This window comes from Bos indicus, chromosome 25, assembly GCF_029378745.1.
Source record: "Bos indicus isolate NIAB-ARS_2022 breed Sahiwal x Tharparkar chromosome 25, NIAB-ARS_B.indTharparkar_mat_pri_1.0, whole genome shotgun sequence".
In the NCBI taxonomy this organism is placed as follows: Eukaryota; Metazoa; Chordata; class Mammalia; order Artiodactyla; family Bovidae; genus Bos; species Bos indicus.
This window is the reverse complement of record NC_091784.1, coordinates 14520114-14540726: the sequence shown is the minus strand read 5'-3', so window position 1 is coordinate 14540726 and position 20613 is coordinate 14520114. Positions and strand designations below refer to the sequence as shown.

General features: G+C 40.4%; 1 protein-coding gene across 9 annotated transcripts in view; it reads left to right on the top strand.

The window, feature by feature from the left end:
- Positions 1 to 20613, top strand: part of PARN (poly(A)-specific ribonuclease) — a 179348-nt gene that overhangs the window by 63404 nt on the left and 95331 nt on the right. The window lies entirely within an intron of this gene.

Sequence of the window (20613 nt, the reverse complement as noted above, 5' to 3'; positions counted from 1 at the left end):
CCAAAATGATTTGTATGTTTACTTTGAAAGAAGTAGCAAGTTGAGAGGAATGGGGAATACCAGATGGTGATTCCTATATTGACCTGTTTGCCTCTATACTTTTCCCATTTATTTTATAACTTTTTGCGATTCACTTATTTCATTAAACTGGTATCAAATACTTGTTTTTACGGCGAATAAACTGAAAGATACTCCAGTTGCTCCTACATTAGGATTGTAAAAAGTCGAATACCAGCTCTCTTACTGTTGGACCCTAAATAGTTTTGATTTTAACCATCACCAAGCATCCTGTTTTCTTAGGGTGCAAAGCTATTGAAGAAAATATGTATTGTTCAGCTACTTCTTCACATAGATTTCAGGTTCCCTGGTGCAAATAATAAAAATGTATGAAAATGTTAAGTATGCTGATTAACATTTTCTTCTTATTAAATGAAGTGCCACAGGCTAAAAGTATACAATTCTGACTGAGGCATGAGTAGAATACAAGCAGTTCTATATGAAAATTTCTGCAAATACACAAATTCAGGTCAAATATTTTTTGGTATTTAAAAAAAAAGTATATAACCATCACAGGAATATATGCCGTTATAGAAATGGAAAGTTGAGGCTCTGGAGTCATAGTGCTGCACTACCTATAGTGTGACCTTGGGCAGGTTCTTTAATAAGCTGCTGCTTATCTTTATAAACTGAGGACGATGTTACGGATTTTCTAGGATTGTTGTGAGGATTACATGAGATGATTATGTATACAAAGCTGGCATTGCTTTGAACTTTTATGGTGGTTATTTCGAAGTAGATTTCCATATGAAAGGCACTGCAGGAGCTTATGACACCAGGAACAGTACTGGATACAAGGTGTGAATTATATTGCTATTAATAGTTACATGTTCTCATATTTGCTTATTTGTGACCCATCCCCCCACAATCCTTAGAAAGACAGTTTACATGGAATCCGAAGGGAATGGGTTATTAGAAAGCTAAGGATGACTTCAAGTGTGGGGCAAGGACCCTGAGATTAAGATGGTTGTGAGACTTCAAGGAATTAGGCCATGCAATGGGAGCGAAGGGGATGCACAGGCTTTAAAGTCACACTGACATGGGAACTAGCCTGCCTCTGCCACCTGTCAGCCACGCACCTCGAGGCATGTCACATAAATTCTAAGCCACAGGCTCCTCACTTGAGAGATGGAGATGATGATAGTTACTTTGTAAGATGTTATCACATATTATCTATTTAATTCGGCTGCTCTGGGTCTCAGTTGTGGCACTCAGGATCTTTGATTTTGGTGTGGCATGCAGGATCTTTAGTTGCAGCGTGTGAACTCTCTGCAGCTTGTGGGATGTAGTTATCCAATCAGCGGCTCCCCAGCACCTGCATTGGGAGCTCGGAGTCTTAGCCCCTGGACCACCAGGGAAGCCCCAAGATCACAGATTTTAAGTTCCCAGCAAAGAGCCTGGCACTCCACCAGCAGTGCCTGACAATTGGTAGTAATTATCATGATACTGCTTGGCCTCCATTGCTGTGAACAGTAAACATAAGTGTGTGTAAATCTGGAATCTGTAAGACACTAGTGAGTAGTATTTACTTGAAAATGCAAGCATAATTCCTTGTTTATGGGTAAGAGGTGTCAAAGCCTCTTTTAACGTTCCTGTTATACTGTATTTGATGTCCCGTAATGATTATTCCCTTACTTATTTTTGCATCTTTCAATAGTACAGTAGCTTTTAAGCTCAATATTTTATTCAGTGATAGCTGAAATCAGGAAGCTAGATTTCAGAATCACATAGCCACAGAAGTCCTCTGATTTGTTCATTGCCCGTCTTATTCACCACTGGGGGCTTCCCTGGTGGCCCAGATGATGAAGACTCTGCCTGCAATGCAGGAGACCTGGGTTTAATCCCTGGGTCAGGAAGATCCCCTGGAAAAGGGAATGGCTACCCACTCCAGTATTCCTGCCTGGAGAATTCCATGGACAGAGGAGCCTAGCGGGCTGCAGTCCATAGTGTTGCAAAGAGTCAGACATGACTGAGTGACTGGACACAAACACATTCACCACTGATTGCCTTCTCATGCCTGGCATGTGAATGGGCCATGTCGGGAATTGGCCAAGGTGAAATTGTGACTTTTTACCTTTTTTCCTCCTAGGTTAAGAAGTTAGGTGACTTTTTTTTTAATTCCTTCTCTTCTTTATTTTTTATTTATTTTATTATGATGATTATTTTTATTTGGGGATCTTTGTTGCGGCCTGTGGGCACTCTCTAGTTTTGGCGCACTGGGACTGCTCTGTAGTTGCAGTGTGCTCACTCCTTGCAGTGGCTTCTCTTGTTGCAGAGCATGGGCTTTAGAGCCTGAGGGCTTAGTAGTTGTGGCACGTGGGCTTAGCTGCCCAGCCAGGGATCACACCTGCGTTCCTCCTTTGGAAGGCGGATTCTTAACCACTGGACCACCAGGAAAGTCCTGTGACTTGTCTTTTGACACATGCGGCTTTACTAAGCAAGTCTAATATTCCACCATAGTCTCTCTTCTGACAGAAAAGACAACTCAACGTAAATACCTGGCCATTTGCACGTACTGTGCCTGTGACTGCAGTTTTCTTGGCCAGGAGCCGTCTTGTACTCAACCATCCTCTCCCTCCAGAAGCCTGGCTCTGTCCTACCTCCATCCTCAGCTCAGCCTCGACAAACGTGTCTCCAGGCTCCCTTTACAGCGGTTTGGACCCCGTTCCCTGTACGGAGCCTGGTACCCTTTCTTAGCATACCTTGCTTCCGTGGCGGTCTTCCCAGATGGACTGCAGACTCTCTGAGAGCAGGGACCTTATCTCTTGTTTGCCATTGTGTTTTCAGGGCTTCGAGTTGTAGTGTCTGATGTTAGAAGTGTATGTTACGTAGTTGTTGAGCTGAATAAATGCCATTCAAGGTGTCATGACTTAGAAATGCCTTTTTGCACTTGCTGGGTGTATCTCGTGTCTCAGGCCTTGTGCTGTGATTTCTGAAGCGATGCAAATGTTTCACTGAAAGACAGTATAGAATTTGTTTTCTATCATGGTGATTTTACCGATGAGCAAGACCCAAGGTATTTAATATGCTGCAAATCCTGTTAATGTTATCTTAAACAAATTACTTATTCATTTCAGCGGAAACACAGGGCCTGTTAGATCAATAACGTAACATTGGAAAAATCATTAAATGCCTATCTATATAGCAGCTCATAATGGCTTCTTTGGCTCAGTTACAAACTATTTTTGATTTACATTTAAGGAGTTGCTTTTTTACTGAAACCTGTCTTTTTTTTTTTTTTATTTCTTCATCGTACTGAGTCTAATCAAGATTTCTTCAGAGCATTTTCATGACTATGACAGCTCTTTCTCAGGTCTATCAAAATGATTAAAACTCTTCTCCTGAGTGTCATTTAGTTTGATTCCTGTTGCTTTTTGTTTCTTCACATTCTTCCCCTCTGTCTGGGAAGACAGCCTGTGGGCAGCGTGGGACTTGATCCCATGGAGGAGATCACTTAGCCTCATCGTTTGAGAATTTTTCTCAGAGTCATTGAATAAGAAATCACCTGTAATGGTCACATCTGAATAACTCAGACATATTTAGGATTTTTATATACCTAATGCAGTCTTGTTAAATGGGGGAAAGAGCTCAACAATATTTCAAATGTACTGGCTCTTCCTAGTCTTACTCTCAATATTTAGACATTGTCTTATGTGTCCTTAGGCTCCTCTGTCCATGGAATTCTCCAGGCAAGAATACTGGAGTGGGTAGCAATTCCCTTCTCCAAGGGGATCTTCCTGACCCGGGGATCGAACTCGTTTCTCCTGCAGTGCAGGCAGATTCTTTATAGTGTGAGCTACGAGGGAAACTCCTTAAATACATTATAAGGCATTATCCCTCTGCATATAATTGTTATAGAAATAGCTTGAGGAAAATTAGCTTTTCATTTGTTTTGAAAGTCAGAGGTTGGAGCACACCATGAATACTACAGAGAAATTTTAAAAAACAAAAATTGATGAAGGCCCTAGGTAAAAAAACCTAGTGGTTATTTTGTAAAGCTAGCCCCCCTTCAGGGATTTACAGAAATTCCTGATACGCTGCCTTACGAGCTTGTTCACAATGAGTTTATGGGGATGGGTAGGTACCTGGTTTTACAGCTTCACTCAGTCCCTAGTATGAGTGTGTTTATGTTAAATCATCCTTTTAAAAGCCCAGCTTGTGATTGTGCTGAACAGATAAACATCAGAGCTGTGATATGGTTTTTGAGGTGATTATTTAGTACTGGATTTCTGAAGAGGCTGCTTATAACTTTAAACTTTACCTGTGCTTTTTGTTAGCCTTTTAAAGTTTACCGAATCTGTAGAGGTACTCATCTGTGGGATTGATTTGTGTTCTCGTTTTTCCTCAGTCACTCTAGGTTCCTGACTTTGTTGCTCTTTTCAAAGAACCAGCTTTTGGCTGACTTCATTTTTCTATGTTGTTTGCTGGCATCTATTTTGTTGGTTTCTGCTTTGTTGTTTTCTTTCTTTTTTTTTTTTTTAAGTTGCTTTGGATTTACTTTGCTCTTCTTTTCCAGTTTCTTGAAGTAGAGTTATGTGCTTTTTTTTTTCCCCCTGTCTTCTAAAATATTTTTGAGCCTGGCTTCCAGTAGCTTAGCAGTACAGCCAGTGATCAGTCAGATGTGCTTGAGCACCTTGAACCAGTAAGGCTTTCTGCTTTTGCCAAGAAGGTCTGGGAATGTTCAGCATCCCGCCTTCAAGCAGTTCATAAGTCTGCCCCAGTGTTCACTTTGGGGTGGACCTTCTTTCTCCAGTGTGAGTGCAGAAAGCTTCACGCCCAGCCAACAGTATGTATGTAGCTAAGACCCTGTCCCAGTCATTGATTTTGACCTCTTTTTGGTTCTAATACAAGCATTTAAAGCTATAAGTTCCCCCAAAGCACCGTTTCAGGTACATCCATCAGCTGTACTTTGTGTTTGCATTATTGTTAAGTTAGACACGTTTTCTAAAGGCTCCTTTAACCAGGGATTATTGGGAAGGCTGTTGTTTAATTTCCAAGGACTTCGAATTTTCCTAGATTTCTTGTTACTACTTTATAATTTAATTGTGTTGTGATTAGAAATTTTACTATGATTTCAGTCCTTTCAAATGCAGTGAAATTTGCTTTATAGCCTCACATAAGATATGACCTGTCTTGCTGAACGTACTGTGTACACTTGTAAAGAATGTAAACGCTGCGGGATAAGGTTTGGTCTATAAATATCATTGTTGTTCAGATATTGTATCTTTACTGATGTCTTATTTAGTAATTCTATCCATTTTTGAGAGAAGGTGTTAAACTCTTGGATGATTGTGGAAATGTCTATTTGCCCCTTTCATTTTGTCATTTTTCATGTCATATATTTTGAAGCTGTTATAATTGTTTTGAATTTCTGGTACATTCATTCATTTGTCATTATGAAATGCCTGTCTTCATCTTCTGTGTTACTGTTATTTTTAAGTCTAATCTGATATTAATGTAGTTAGTCTTTTTTATGTTTGGCAAATCCTTTGTGGTGTATCCTTTTTCTTCCATTTACTATGAGCCCATCTATGTATACATAAAATAATCTCTTGTATTTGCAGACAGTGCATAGTTGGGTCTTGCTTTTTTAAAAAATCCATTCTGATAACTCTGACTTTTTATTGGAGTATTTAGTCCATTGATGTTTAGTGTAATTATTTCTATGCTTAGGCTTGTCATTTTAAAGTTTGTTTTTTGTTTATTCATTCTGTTTTTTATTCCTTTGTTTCCCCCTTTCCTGTCTTCTTTTGGATTATTTGAAAAATTTAAAAGAATTCCATTTTAATTTTTCTGTTGGCTTTTTAGTGTTATATACCTATTTGCTTTAGAAATTTCAACATATATTCATAACTTTTCACAGTCCTCTTAGAGTTCATGTTCTCATATAGAGGGTGGAAACCTTACCTATATATAGGTAGAAACCTTTGTATATATATTCCACAGAATTCAGTACATTTAAATAGGTCCATTTACTCTAATTCCTTACTGTCTTTCTGGCTGTGACTGGCACAGGTATCATTACAAGTGCTCTGATTATAAATCCCACAGAATGGTGTTATAGTTTTGCTTTAAGTAGTCATATGTATTTTAAGAAATTAAAAGGATGAACTTTTGTATTTTCCCAGATAGTTACCATTTCAAATGTCTTCATTCATTCCTGAAGATCCAAGTTTCTTTAGGGTATCATCTCACTTCAGCCTGAAGAACTTCTTTAGTATTTCTTATAGTGCTGGTGTGGTGGCAAGTATTTCTCTTGGTTTTTCTTTATCCGAAAATGTCTTTTTTTGCCTTCATTCATGTAGAACATTTTAGCTAGGTATAGAATTCTGGGCTTTTCTTTCAGCATTTAAAGATGTTCCACCGTCTTCTGGCTCCCATGGTTTCTGATGACAGGGTTGCAGTCATTTGAATCATTGTTGCCCTCTGTGTAATGAATTGTTTTTCTCTGACTACTTTAAAGATTTTTCTCTCTACCACTGATTTTTTTAGAGTTTGACTATGATGTACATAGGCATGGCTGTCTTGAATCTATAGATTTATGTCATTTATCAGGTTTGGGTAGTTTTTAGACATTATTTGAATGTATTTTTCCTGTTCTGTATTCTCTTACCTCTTCTTTTGGGGCTTCAGTTACCTATATATAGGAGACCTTTTGATTTTGTTCCTATGTTTCCTGATGCTCTGTTCATTTCTTTTCTACCTTTTTTTCTCTCTTCTTTAGATTGGATCATTTCTGTTGACCTACAAGATCACTGACTCTTCCTCAGTCATCATTATTCTGCTATTAAGCCCGTCCAGTGAATTTTTAATTTTATATATTTTTTAGTTCTGTATTTTCATTGTTTATTTTTCACTTTTTCTACTTCTCTGTTGAGATTTTTTATTTTGAGCCTATATACCTTTACTTTGATGAACATATTCAGAATAGCTAGTTTAAAGTCTTTGTCTAGTAATTCCAATGTCTGTGTCATCTAAGCATTGGTACCTGTTGATTACCTTGTTTTTGAGACTGGGTCACATTTTCCTGACTCCTCATATATTCAGTAACTTGGGGTTGTTTTCCTGGACAGTGTGACTATTCTTTGGTGGTGACTTTGGATTCACTTATATCCCTCAGTGTGTTGCTGTTTTTGTTTTAGTTTTAAGAGGCAGTTAGCTTAACTTCAAAGCCTCTCATGCTTGTGGTGGGAAATAGCTTAGATATTAGCAGTTCAGACTGCTTTCACTCTGCCACATGCACGGCCAGGGATCAGCCAGTTGTGCTGTGTGTGCTCAGGCACTTTTCAGTCATGTCCGACTCCTGGGCGAGGGTACGGATTGTAGCCCACCAGCCTCCCCTGTCCATGGGATTCTCCAGGCAAGAATACTGGAGAGGGTTGCCGTGCCCTCCTCCAGGGGATCTTCCCAACCAAGGGATTGAACCTGTGTTTTTTATGTCTCCTTCGTTGGCAGGCGGGTTCTTTACCAGTAGTGCCCCTGGAAAGCCCCACATTGGGGTGCCCAAACCCTGGGTTCCTCTTTCTAGGATTCCTTCGTCATTCCATATTGCCACTGATTACCCCTTGCTCCCCCAATCCCCAGCCCCCTGACCCCTCCGACGAGAAAGACATGGGATTTCTCTATCAGAGTTTTAATTCCTCTTTGCCCTTTTTACTACAGATTCCCTTTAGGGCAAAGTCACATTAGAAAAAAAAAAACAACACCAAAAACCCAGGAAATTCACTCTATGCTAGTTTGCTTCCTTCAAGTTTTGACTCCCCTCCAGTATCTCTCTGTTTCTGTCCCAGGGCCCTTAAATACTTGCTTTTAGCGTTTTCCCCCGGAGCTTATGTTGTCATCAGTGGGAAGGTCAGCTTGTTAGGAGCTTATTCCTCTGTCTTGGAGGTGCAATGCTTTTACCTTTGCTTTTCACTTGTTGCCCCTATAGCATCTGCTTTTGATGCAAAACTTCCTGCTGTACTATGCCATACTTGAACTACGTCTTTCTCTTTGTTTAATAACATTTTAAGAGAATCTAATGTTAGTGCAGTAACAACCTGTCACTTACTTCCTCTAATCAGTTAAAAAGTTTCAGTTCAGTTCAGTTGCTCAGTCTTGTCTGACTCTTTGCAACCCCATGGACTGCAGCACGCCAGCCCTCCCTGTCCATCACCAACTCCCGGAATTTACTCAAACTCATGTCCATTGAGTCGGTGATGCCATCCAACCATCTCATCCTTTGTCGTCCCCTTCTCCTCTTGCCTTCAATCTTTCCCAGCATCAGAGTCTTTTCAAATGAGTCAGCTCTTCGTATCAGTAGCCAAAGTATTGGAGTTTCGGCTTCAACATCAGTCCTTCCAGTGAACATTCAGTACTGATTTCTTTTAGGATTGACTGGTTGGATCTCGTTACAGTCCAAGGGACTCTCAAGAGTCTTCTCCAACACCACAGTTCAGAAACATCAACTCTTTGGCGCTCAGCTTTCTTTATAGTCCAACTCTCACATCCATACATGACTACTGGAAAAACCATAGCCTTGACTAGACAGACCTTTGTTGGCGAAGTAATGTGTCTGCTTTTTAGTATGCTGTCTAGGTTGTCATAACTTTTCTTCCAAGGAGTAAGTGTCTTTTTATTTCATGGCTGCAGGCACCGTCTGCAGTGATTTTGAAGCCCCCCAAAATAAAAAGTTTAGTTCCTTTTAAATACCACGCATATACTGATAGACAATATCCTGACAAATGATTGGTGTTTTTGCTTCTCTCTGTGGTGCTTTTCATAGTTGGCTAGTGTGTTTCTGTATATTTATTCTTGTCAAGAAATGCACAGAACAGTCAAGAACCAAAAAATAAGTGATATTTTTCCTTTCTTGGTAATTTTCCTAATCTTAAATGGTATGTGGCTTCAACAGTTATCTTGAATTATAAATTATGGCAATAAATAAATGAGTTCAACTACAACATGCCTTTTTAAAATAAAAATCCTTTTAAATCAGCTTGTTCCGGAGGGAGAGGATAGATGACAACTTTTGGTTAAAATTATACATGATTTTTATGCCGTAAGTGCTGGATCCTGAAAGCAGTGTTCTTTTTGTTTTTTGACCACACCACGCAACATGTGGGATCTTAGTCCCCTGACCAGGGATTGAACCCATGCTTCCTGCAGTGGAAGCGGGGAGTCCTAACCACTTCCAGGGAAGTCTTTATATTTGTTTTTATACAGGACAAGATTTTTTTTTTTTGATAGTAGTGGCTTATTGAGTACTTCAGTTTGGTAAAGGGAAATCATTATTAGTATGAAGCATGCATGTCTAGGGACTGTGGCCAAAATCTTAAAATTAAAAAAAAAGCATGCATGTCTATATGTTATGTTTTGATATCTTCTCCTTTGAAAACTTTTAAGAGCAACTGACTTTTTATTCCCCCTGTAAATCACTTAATCCACAAAAGGCACTGTGGAAATTTTTGATAATATTTATTAGGAACCTTCTTGTTTGCCTAATTCCCTTATGTGTTTAATCTTGAGAGTTAGCAGTCTTATGCACCTCTGCTGTGAAATCTGTATCAGTCAGATTTATTTAAGAGTGTGACAGTAACTTGGACTCTTCCTAATTAAGGCATTAGCTGGTGTAAGAATAGGGCGGAAAGTTTCCTGACTGCCAGATAAGGCTTCCCAAGTTCTTAATAGAATTACCAGTGTTAAAGCAAGCAGTGAGGAAATGAGTCCTGTGGGAGTGAGAATGTCACCAGGAGAAACGCAGTGCTTATGCCTCAGAGGCTGGATCTTTATCTTCTGTTCAAGGAACTGGGTTCGACCTTTGTGTTTAAGGGGCCATGTTATATCTGGTTCGAAGACTTTGCTTTGTGATGCACTGGCCGAATATTCAGGAAACCCATCAAATTTAGTTGTCATGTCATTTGTTAAAATATTGCTTTTGTTTTGCTCTCCTGCTTCCAATTTTAGAAGTAAATCAAACTCACTATAGAAAATGTGAGAAATATCTGAAAATATAAAGGCAAAAACAGTTCAACCATGGTCTCACCATCGAGATATGAATGCTAGCAGTATTTTGGTTAGTGTTTCCTGTCAGTTGTTGTACTCTGGGTGAGTATTTTTATAATGTTTTTAATACTAGAGACCTGACTTTAAATGCGTTTTTTAAAAACAATCATATATTTATTTTAGACTTTTGGCTGTGCTGAGTCTTCCTTGCTGCACGGACTTTTCTCTAGCTGAGGTCGCAAGGCTACTCTCGAGTTGGGGTGCGTGGCTTCCCGTTGTGGTGGCTTCTCTCGTTGCAGAGCACCGGCTCCAGGGAGCTCAGGCTTCAGCAGTTGCGGCTTGAGGACTCCAGAGCGCAGGATCGGTAGTTGTGGCGCACAGGCTTAGTTGTTCCGAGGCATGTGGGATGGGATCTTCTTGAGAGCCCATGTCTCCGGCCATTGGCAGGTGGAATTTTTACCACTGAGCCTCCAAGGAAGCCCTAAATGGTTTTTAGGCCTGCTTTTTTATTTAACATTATTTCACAAGCACTTCCCATGCCATTACACATTTTTCTACAAGTTTCCTTTTAATGGATGCACTATATTTCATTGTATAGATATATATAACTTATTTAACTGGAATCCCTTCTGGATTATATAAGTTATATCCACATTTTTACTATTTTTAAATAGCTTCTTTAATGAGCATCTTTGCCTTTATCTCTGATTATTTTCTTAAAAGAAATTCTGAAGACGTGAAATCGTAATGATGATCTTAAAGAAAAAAATCTAAAACAAGTCATTTTTTCCTCTTATTGAACAGTGATAATTTTTGTTAATAGAAAAGTTTTAAAGTACCAAAAAATTAAGAATTTGTATAGCATCCCTCTCATTATTAACAGATAATGCAGTAGCATTTGAGATGTACTTTTGAATTGTGTATATTTAAGTATATATTCATCTTATAGTATTTTATGCTTTGTGTATTGTTTTACTGTGTTCTTTTAACAGTGCTTCATGTCTATGTAATAAACTCTTTATATTTTTTTGTGTTTAGTTGAAGAACATTTCATCATGAATATATCATCATTTATTTAACCAGTTCTGTGCTGGACATTTATACAGTTTTAGGACTCTTTACTCCTATTTCGAAATAAGCTTTTACTTATTTTTCAGATTGAGATTAGAATTGTTCTGGTAGGGTCACTCAAAAAGTCCACTTGGATTTTTCACTGCTATTTTAACAAATTAATTCCATTGATGTCTTTATTTTGACATATTCAGTCTCCAGTGAGGTATATGTATCTTTTCCTTTACTCAGATGATTTTGTGCATCTTTGAATGTAATTTTGTGTCTTGTGGTTCTTGTGTTTATCAACATTCTTTTCAGGGCTACACAGAAGAAGTTATAAAGCAGGTTCCATTGCGTCTGTCCCAGAGAACAAACAGGCTCCTTTGTCCTCTGTGTCTCCCGGAGTTTTCTCAAATTCATGTCCATTGAGTTGGTCATGCTGTCTAGCCATCTTATCCTCTGCTGCTCCCTTCTCCTTTTGCCTTCAGTCGTTCCCAGCATCAGGGTCTTTTCCAATGAGTAGGCTCTTTGCAGCAGGTAGCCAAAGTGTTAGAGCTTCAGCAACAGTCTTTTCAGTCAATATTTAGCATTGATTTCCTTTAGGATTAACTGATTTGATCTCCTTGCAGTCCAAGGGACTCTCAAGAGTGTTCTCCAGCACCACAGATTGAAAGTGTCAATTCTTCAGCACTCAGCCTTCTTTATGGTCCAACTCTCACATCAGCATATGACCACTGGAAAAACCATAGCTTTGACTAGATGGACCTTGACAAGCAAAGTGATGTCTCTGCTTTTTAATATGCTGTATAGGTTTGTCATAGCTTTCCTTTCAAGGAGCAAGCGTCTTAATTTCAAGGCTGCATTCACCATTTGCAGTGATTTTGGAGCCCAAGAAGATAAAATCTCTCACTGTTTCTACTTTTTCCCCTTCTGTTAGCCATGCTATGATGGGACCAAATGCCATGATCTTAGTTTTCTGAGTGTTGGTTTCAAGCTAGCTTTTTCAGTCTCCTCTTTCACTCTCATCAAGAGGCTTTTTAGTTCCTCTTCATTATCTGCCATTAGAGTGGTATCATTTGCATATCTGAGGTTGTTGGTATTTCTCCCAGCAACCTTGATTCCAGCTTGTGATTCATCCAGCCCAGCATTTCACGATGTACTCTGCATATAAGTTAAATAAGCAAGGTGACAATATATAGCCTTGTCATACTCCTTTCCCAATTTTGAATTGTTCAGTTGTTCCATGTCTGGTTCCAACTGTTACTTCTTAACCTGCATACAGGTTTCTCAGGAGACAGGTAAGGTGGTCTGGTACTCCCCATCTTTTTTAAGAATTTTCCACAGTTTGCTGTGATCCACACAGTGAAAGGCTTTAGTGTAGTCAGTGAAGCAGAAGTAGATGTTTTTTTGGAATTCCCTTGCTTTCTCTGTGATCCAATGAATGTTGGCTATTTGATCTTCAGTTCTTCTGCCTTTTCTAAACCCAGCTTGTACATCCAAAACTTATTGGTTCACATACTGCTGAAGCCTAGCTTGAAGGATTTTGAGCATAACCTTGCTAGCATGTGAAATGAGTGCAGTTGTATGGTAGCTGGAAAATTCTTTGGCATTGCCCTTCTTTGGGATTGGAATGAAAACAGACCTTTTCCAGGCCTTTGTCCACTGATGAGTTTTCCAAATTTGCTGACATATTGAATGCAGCACTTTACAGCATCTTCTTTTAGGATTTTAAATAGCTCAGCTGGAATTCCATCAACTCCACTAGCTTTGTTGGTAGCAATGCTTTCTAAGGCCATCTTGACTTCACACTCCAGGATGTCTGGCTCTAGGTGAGTGACCACACCATTGTGGCCTTCCAGGTCATTAAGGCCTTTTTTATACAGTTCTTGCCACCTCTTCTTAGCATCTTCTGCTTCTGTTAGGTTCTTATCGTTTCTGTCCTTTGTTGTGCCCATCCTTGCATGAAATGTTGCTTTGATTGCTCTAATTTTCTTGAGGAGATCTCTAGTCTTTCTCACTGTATCGTTTTCCTCTATTTCGTTGCATCATTCATTTAAGAATGCCTTCTTATCTCTCCTTGCTGTTCTTTGAAAGTCTTCATTCAGTTGGGCATATCTTTCTCTTTCTCCTTTGCCTTTCGCTTTGCTTCTTTCCTCAGCTATTTATAAAGCCTCCTCAGGCAACCACTTTACCTTCTTGCATTTCTTTTTCTTTGAGATGATTTTGGTCACTGCCTCCTGTACAGTATTTTGAACCTCTGTCCATAGTTCTTCAAGCACTGTGTCTACTAGATCTAATCCCTTGAATCTATTCATCACCTCTACTATATAATCATAAGGGATTTGATTTAGGTAATTTCTGAATGGCCTTATAGTTTTTCCTATTCTCTTCAGTTTAAGTCTGAATTTTGCAATAAGGAGTTCGTAATCTGAACCACAGTCAATTCTAGGTTTTTTGTTTTTTTTTTTTTTAACTGACTGCATACAGCTTCTCCAGTTTTAGCCGCAAAGAACATAATCAGTCTGATTTTGATATTGACCATTTGGTGATGTCCATGTGTAGAGTTGTCTCATGGGTTGTTGGAAAAGGGTGTTTGCTATGACCAGTGTGTTCTCTTGACAAAACTCTGTTGGCCTTTGTCCTGCTTCATTTTTTACTCTAAGGCTGAACTTGCTGGTTACTCCAGGTATCGCTTGACTTCCTACTTTTGCATTTCAGTCCCCTATGATGAAAATAACATCTTTTTTTTTTTGATGTTAGTTCTAAACGGTGTTGTAGGTCTTCATAGAACCAGTCAGCTTCAGTTTCTTTGGCATCAGTGGTTGGGGCATAGACTTGTATTACTATCATGTCAAATGGTTTGCCTTGGAAGCAAACCAAGATCATTCTTTCATTTTTGAGATCACACTCAAGCACTGCATTTTGGACTCTCTTGTTAACTATAAGGGCTATTCCGTTTCTCCTAAGGGAGTCTTGCCCACAGTGGTACATATCATGGTCAGCTGAATTAAATCCACCCATTCCTGTCCATTTTAGTTCACTGATTCCTAAGGTGTTGATATTCAATCTTGCCATCTCCTGCTTGACCACGTCCAATTTACCTTGATTCATGGACCTAACATTCCAGGTTCCCATGCAGCATTGTTCCCTAAGGCATCAGATTTTACTTTCAACACCAGGCACATCCACAACTTAGTGTTGTTTCCATTTTGGCCCAGCCACTTCATTCTTTCTGGAGCTATTATTAATTGCCCTTTGCTCTTCCCCAGCAACATGTTGGAAATGTTCCATCCTGGGGGTCTCATCTCGTGTCATATCTTTTTGCCTTTTCATACTGTTCATGGGGTTCTCCAGGTAAGAATACTAGAGTGATTTGCCATTTCCTCCTCCGTTGGAGGAGGAGAAGGAAACGTTTTGTCAGAAGTCTTCACTATGACACATTTGTCTTGGAAGGCTGTGACCCATGAAGGGGATGAAAGATGTTGCCAGTGAAATCTTATGGGATGGTGAAACTACAGGTAAATTTCACTTTCTTGTGTGTGTGTGTTTTTTTTTTTTTTTTTTTCCTGTTTTCTGATTTTTCTGTAGGACAGGTATTACCTGTATATTAAAATTTAATAATGAAGGCATACTTCTTTCATTTTCATATGTGCAAGAAGACAGCAAAAGGAAACTTCTTGCTTCTAAAATTCTTAAATGTCTAGCATGTGGTTGACTGTAGTTATTTTATGGTACTTTTTCCTGATCATGAAATTTATGGAATTAGTTCCTCTGCATTTTCCTTCTTCAACTTTTTGGTATAAATCTGCTATTCTGGGAAGATAAGTATGAAGCATTTTTGATTTGTGTTATTTGTTGATCATATTTCCACTGTTGAGTATTTTTACAACCTGTCCTTTCTTGTTTATCCTGGAAAGAATCCCAAACATCACTTTTGTAGCAGGATGAATGTCACTTCATTATGTTCAGCAAAAATGCCAGAAAATATTAGACCATTGGAGTGTTAAGTAATTTGTAATTGATGGTGGTGGTGACCCTGGCACTTCAGACCAGGGTTTTACCTTAATTTATACACCTCAATATCAACATATCTAGATATTTACTAGTGTGTTTCAGGTTGCTTGATTATAAAAAGCAAGCATGGCTTAAAATAAGTGTTTAATTATAAGGCTTTATATTACACTGTCCTACTAGTAGGAATGTCTTTTATTCCTCATTAATTGGAGCAACATGGGGAATTTCATGGAGGTTTGTTTTCTAATTGCATCACAGGCCAAAGAGCAAACTGCTACATTACTGCGGAAAGGAACAGAAAAGCGGGCTTCCCAGGTGGCACCATGGTAAAGAATCAGCCTGCCAGGGCAGGAGACACTAGAGACTCAGGATTGATCCCTGACTTGGGACGATCCCCTGGTGTAGGAAATGACAACTCACTCCACTATTCTTGCCTGGAAAATGGCATGGACAGAGGAGCCTGTGGGCCACAGTCCATGGTGTTAAAAAGAGTTGGACACGACTGAGGAACTGAGCACACAGACGACATAGAAGAGACACCAACACATGAAAATAAAACTTTGAGCTTTTTTCCCTTCAAAAATCCTTTATTGTTATTATGTAGATAATTTAAAGGAAAGGGAAATAAATTATTATAGCATATTATCTAGCAACACAGTATGAGCTACTTATAGGATGGATACCTACTAATTTTAGTAATTATTGTTTCTCAAAATATGAATTGTGTTATAGTACAAGCCGGGTTACATTTAGAGGTGCATTTTTATAATCATATATTCAGATGGCATGTAAGCTTTATTGATTTATCACTGTGTATTGGTAGAAACCTTGTATTTTTATGTTCAGTGTTCTTTATAGTCACGGCAGAGAAGAGAATAATTATGAGGTGGTTTGCAAGGTTTTTTAAAAAGATGAGTTTCTAGAAATTTCTTGGTGGTCCAGTGGCTAGAACCCTGAGCTTCCAGTGCAGGGGGAAGGGGTTCCATCTCTGGTCAGGAAACTGGGATCCCATAAGCTTTGTGGCGTGGCCAAAAAAACCCAGAAAGCTGGGTTTCATTTGAAAGCTGCAGTGTTAATCTTTGCATAAATATTTGCCTGTCTACTGCTGAAGAACCAAGGTTCTGAACTAAGAAATAGAGATGAAATAACAAGGGTTTCTGCACTCAAGGAATTCATGGTTTGGTGATGCAGATGGGGATCTAGACCACTAGTACATCACTGGGGGCTGGGATAAGGTACGCCGCTCCGAGAGAGAGAACCGGTTCAGACTGTCATGGAGACACAGGAGAGGGTCAGCTGGGGAGGCTTCCTGGAGTAGGTGGTACAGCTCCCAGTTCTGAGTTGGATGGAGTTATAGTCTAGTAGAGGAAACCTGAGAAAGTTCTGGCAAAGAATGGGACCAGCACATCCTTTGATTTGATTGGAACGTGGGTACACGTGGTGGAGTGGCCGGAAAGGAAGTTAGAAGGTCGAAACATGAAATGTGTGCATTAAAACTAGGAGTTTGCTTCTGATCCCTGTATAAGCCTCCTGTAATGGTGATCTGGAGTAGTCTTTTTTTTTTTTTGGCCACACTGCAAAGCCTGCTGAATCTTAGTTTTCCTGACCAGGGATGGAACCTGATGAGTCCCCTGCAGTGGAAGCACAGAATATTACCCACTGGACCACCAGGGAAGTCCCCTTGAGGTAGTTTTTTAAATCAGGTTTTAAAATAATATATTGCATCTCAGTTTGTTTTTTTTTTTTTGTCGTTGTTGTTGTTGAAGTCTGGGGCTTTCAAAAGAATTTCCAGGTATGGAGTGCTTAGTGTGTCAATTTGAGCTGCTCCTGCACAAGCCTGGATGCTGTCAGAGGTGGCACAGCCCCCCCGCCCCCCATGGTACTCCTCCATATGTGTTGGTGTCATTGTAGCACAAGGTCAAAAATAGACGGATATATTCAAGCAGGTTCTGTTTATTTTTAAGTGTCTAGGAGGTTGGTCTTTGCTTCAGAGCCTTCTCTGAGACTGAGGCCAAATTGAATTTATCTGGGAAGCTGCCACGTCTGTAAGTGCTACACAGAATAATAAATGGGCCAATGGCTTCCAGGAATCGGTGACAGAGCACTTCAGATCCTAATTTAGAGTTCATAAAAATTATCTCTTGACAAACAAGGTTGCAAAAAAAGGAAATCCTACCTAGTGGGCTCGTCTTTGGACAAACATATAAACATTTGTACAAAGGATACTGAAGCGAGTCAAGGTAGGAGAGAATAATTGAATGGGTGAGTGAAAGAAGGTATCCAGATGGCAAGTGTTATATGCCGTTTTACATCCTTGGTATATGGGGTGGTTGCTGGGATGAGTTGGGAAGGCTTTGAGAAGAGGCTTCAGTGGGGTTCTTGAAAGAGGGCTGATCCTGAGTTAACAGAGAAGAGAGAGAATGGTTCAGGCGGAGCTGTAGGCAGCAGAATGGATGTTTACGACAGGGTTTGTCAGGCTGGCTCCCTCTCACTGGGCTGTGAAATCGTTTTAGTGACTGAGTGTGACCAGCCTATTTTTTATAAAAGGAAAAAAGTTAGAAAATGTCAGAGTGAGTCTCATGTGATAATGATAGGTTTGCTTTTTTTAATGTAACTTTTTTCTAGGTATAAATCTGTACGTGTGGGAGTGTGTGTGTGTGTACTGGGTTGTAATAAAAATGTAGTGTTGCAGGTCATGGCCAAAAAAGTGAATTCAGACAGTTTAGGAGATAAGCAAAGCTTCCATGTAATGGAGAGTCTCCTCTTCCGTGTGCAGAGCCCTCCTCTGGCAGGTGAGGGTGACTCTGACAGCGATCTGCGTCCTCAGGTGCTCCCTGTCTCTAGCGGGGCTGGGGATCGGTGTGGACAGCAGATGGCAGGAAGGCTCGTTCCTTCACTCAAGTCTCCATGAACCGGGTGGAGACCTCCATGCTTCTCAACCCAGAGAGGGATACTGTGGCTAAAACGTCTCACCCCTTTCCATCCCCCTTGCTCGCTCTTCCTCGTTGAAGGCAGCTGATGGTGAAATTAGGAAAAGGCTGACATCCCCGGGCCAGTGGGAGGGATCATTGTATTGAAGAAGGCAGGCCTGGAAAACCAGCTGCTAGGGTCTCTTCCTAATCTTGAGATTAGGAAATAGTTTAGATTTTAGAGGCTCCCAGCAATTGTCAGGTCTTTTCACTGATGTGTGGTGGGGGTGGGGGAGGGTCACCTGGTCTGAATTTCCTTTTTTTTTTTTAACTTTTAATTTTATTGGGGCATAACTGATGATCCTGGTCTGAATTTTTTGTAGGGGGTGGCATTGGCCATGGTAGGAAGCCCTGTTTGGGCCTCAGACCCAACATCAGTCTCCAGCACAGGGAGTCTCATGCTTTGGGGGAACCTAAAGATGATACTGTGTCTTCATCCATTCCTCCATCTGTCCCACAACTTGTTGAACCTGTAAGAGGGTGATGCTCCCTCACTGCCAGCTGGGACCAGTGGGAGAGATGGTTGGAAAGGACCAGATCCTGAGGGCTCCTGGTACTGCTGTCCAATCAGATGTCGACTTTGTATGTGAGCACCGGAGAGCCTTTCTGTGCACCTAGAGGTGTGTGGGTGTGAGCGTGGGTGATGACATGTTAAGAAATTTCTTTCCTCACATTTCTTTCCTGCGTGATAAGGAATTTCTTTCCTGTCTTTCCTATTATTTCTTTCCTATAGGAACAATGGGTTACATGCTGTGGGAGAGCTGAGAGATTGGGCATGACTTTCCAGAAGTAGAAAGTCGACCAGTAGTGAGCTACAGTTAAATTTTCTTCTATTCCAGGATTGGTCCTTGAGGGTGTTTGTTTACTACTGACATTATTTGGATTTTGTGGAAACTAAAGTTTCCTAGTTTGCCACTCTTCTGAGTTACCAAACTGTTGAAATGCTTTTTAAATCCGGGTGTGACTTTCTGTGTCTTGTCTTCATTCCATGTCACCGACCAGAAGGTGGTGCTGTCGTGCTGGCAACTAATCCACCTTTCCATCTCCTAGTAAAACCTGTCATCTAAATGCTTATTCACATTAAGTAGTGTGGACAGATAGAGTGTGCCGTTTGCACAGCGTAAACCCCATGCAGTACGGCAGTAGTTAGGCAGCATTTGCGGGAGCAAAAACCTCAGAGTCTGGAGGTTAGAGAAACCTGCCACCAGGATCTCCCTTAGGTGCCTACTCAGGGCCACTTTCACACTCAGGGTGAAGTGCCATTCTTCTAAGAGTCAGAGTGAAGATTTCTGTTATTTGCTGTTTGATCTGTGTGCAGTCTTCCATACTTCGGTTTGAACATTTATGAATAGGAGAGAAGTTTCCACAGAGAGAAAATTTCCTCTCTTTTAGGAGAAGATCTGAGTACCTGGAGAAAAACTCCTGAATCAGGTTTGCCAGAAATACTGTTCTCATTCATTGGATACACAGTTAATTGAATTACCCAGCTTACTGTAACCATTTGAAAGAAACCCAGATGCGATGATGAACTTGGAATAAAATTGGCTGTGTGATCTTGGGTGCTTGACTTAACTTCTCTGAACCGTCAGCTGTAAAAGCAAGATGAGAAAATATACTTTTCAGTGCCGGGAAGAATTGATGGCAGTAAGAAAGGTGATGGTCTCACGCTAGCTGGTTAGCAAACATGCACTTCTTACCCTGTTCCTTCCCATTCAGAAATCCAGACATTAAAATATTACCGAACTGATTCTATAAAAAGTGTGCATTGCCGCATCATGGAGACTGGTGTAAAGCTTGCAGAATGATGTACCTCTCAGATAAAAGTACCCTCCATGTGCACCTTTTCAACATGAGGCCAAAACTGCTGCCAAAATGATTTTTCATCGTCTGTCCCTTTCTTACCTGTGGCTTCCTGCCTTGCTGTTCTAATTCCTCATTTACCCACTTTGTAGTTAGGGGTTTCCCCTGGAGCCTACAAGGGGGCCCCATTGCACTAGCTCCTGGAGCCCCTTCCTGTTAACAGAGGTCAGCTTTTCAGGAGCTTGGCAAGTAATCCGAGGACCCTACAGACCCAGAAGTCAGTAAGATTGCTATAAGGTTGGTCTACGGATTTATTCCCAGAGTCAGTTCGGGAGGCTGGTTTGGGCATGGTCTTAAAAGTACAGTCAGTCCTCATCATGCACAGATTCTGTGTTTGTGAATTCACCTACTCGTTAAAATTTTTTTGCAACCTCAAAATCAGCACTCAGGGAGCTTTTGTGGTCATTCACGGACATGCGCAGAGCAGCAGAAACGTGACTCTCCAGACACACACGGTCCCCAGTGGAGGTTGAACAAGGCGATGCTTCTCGGTGCAGCTCATACCGTAAACAAGGGTCCTTTTCACCGCCTATTTATTGCCACTTTTTGCACATTTTTGTGCTTTCTGTTGGTGATTTTTGCCATTTGAAATGCCCCCGCCCCAGCATGGGGCCAAAGTGCTGTCTGTATTCCTGGCACGACAAGACCAATGTGCCTTGTAGTGAGAGAAGCTGCA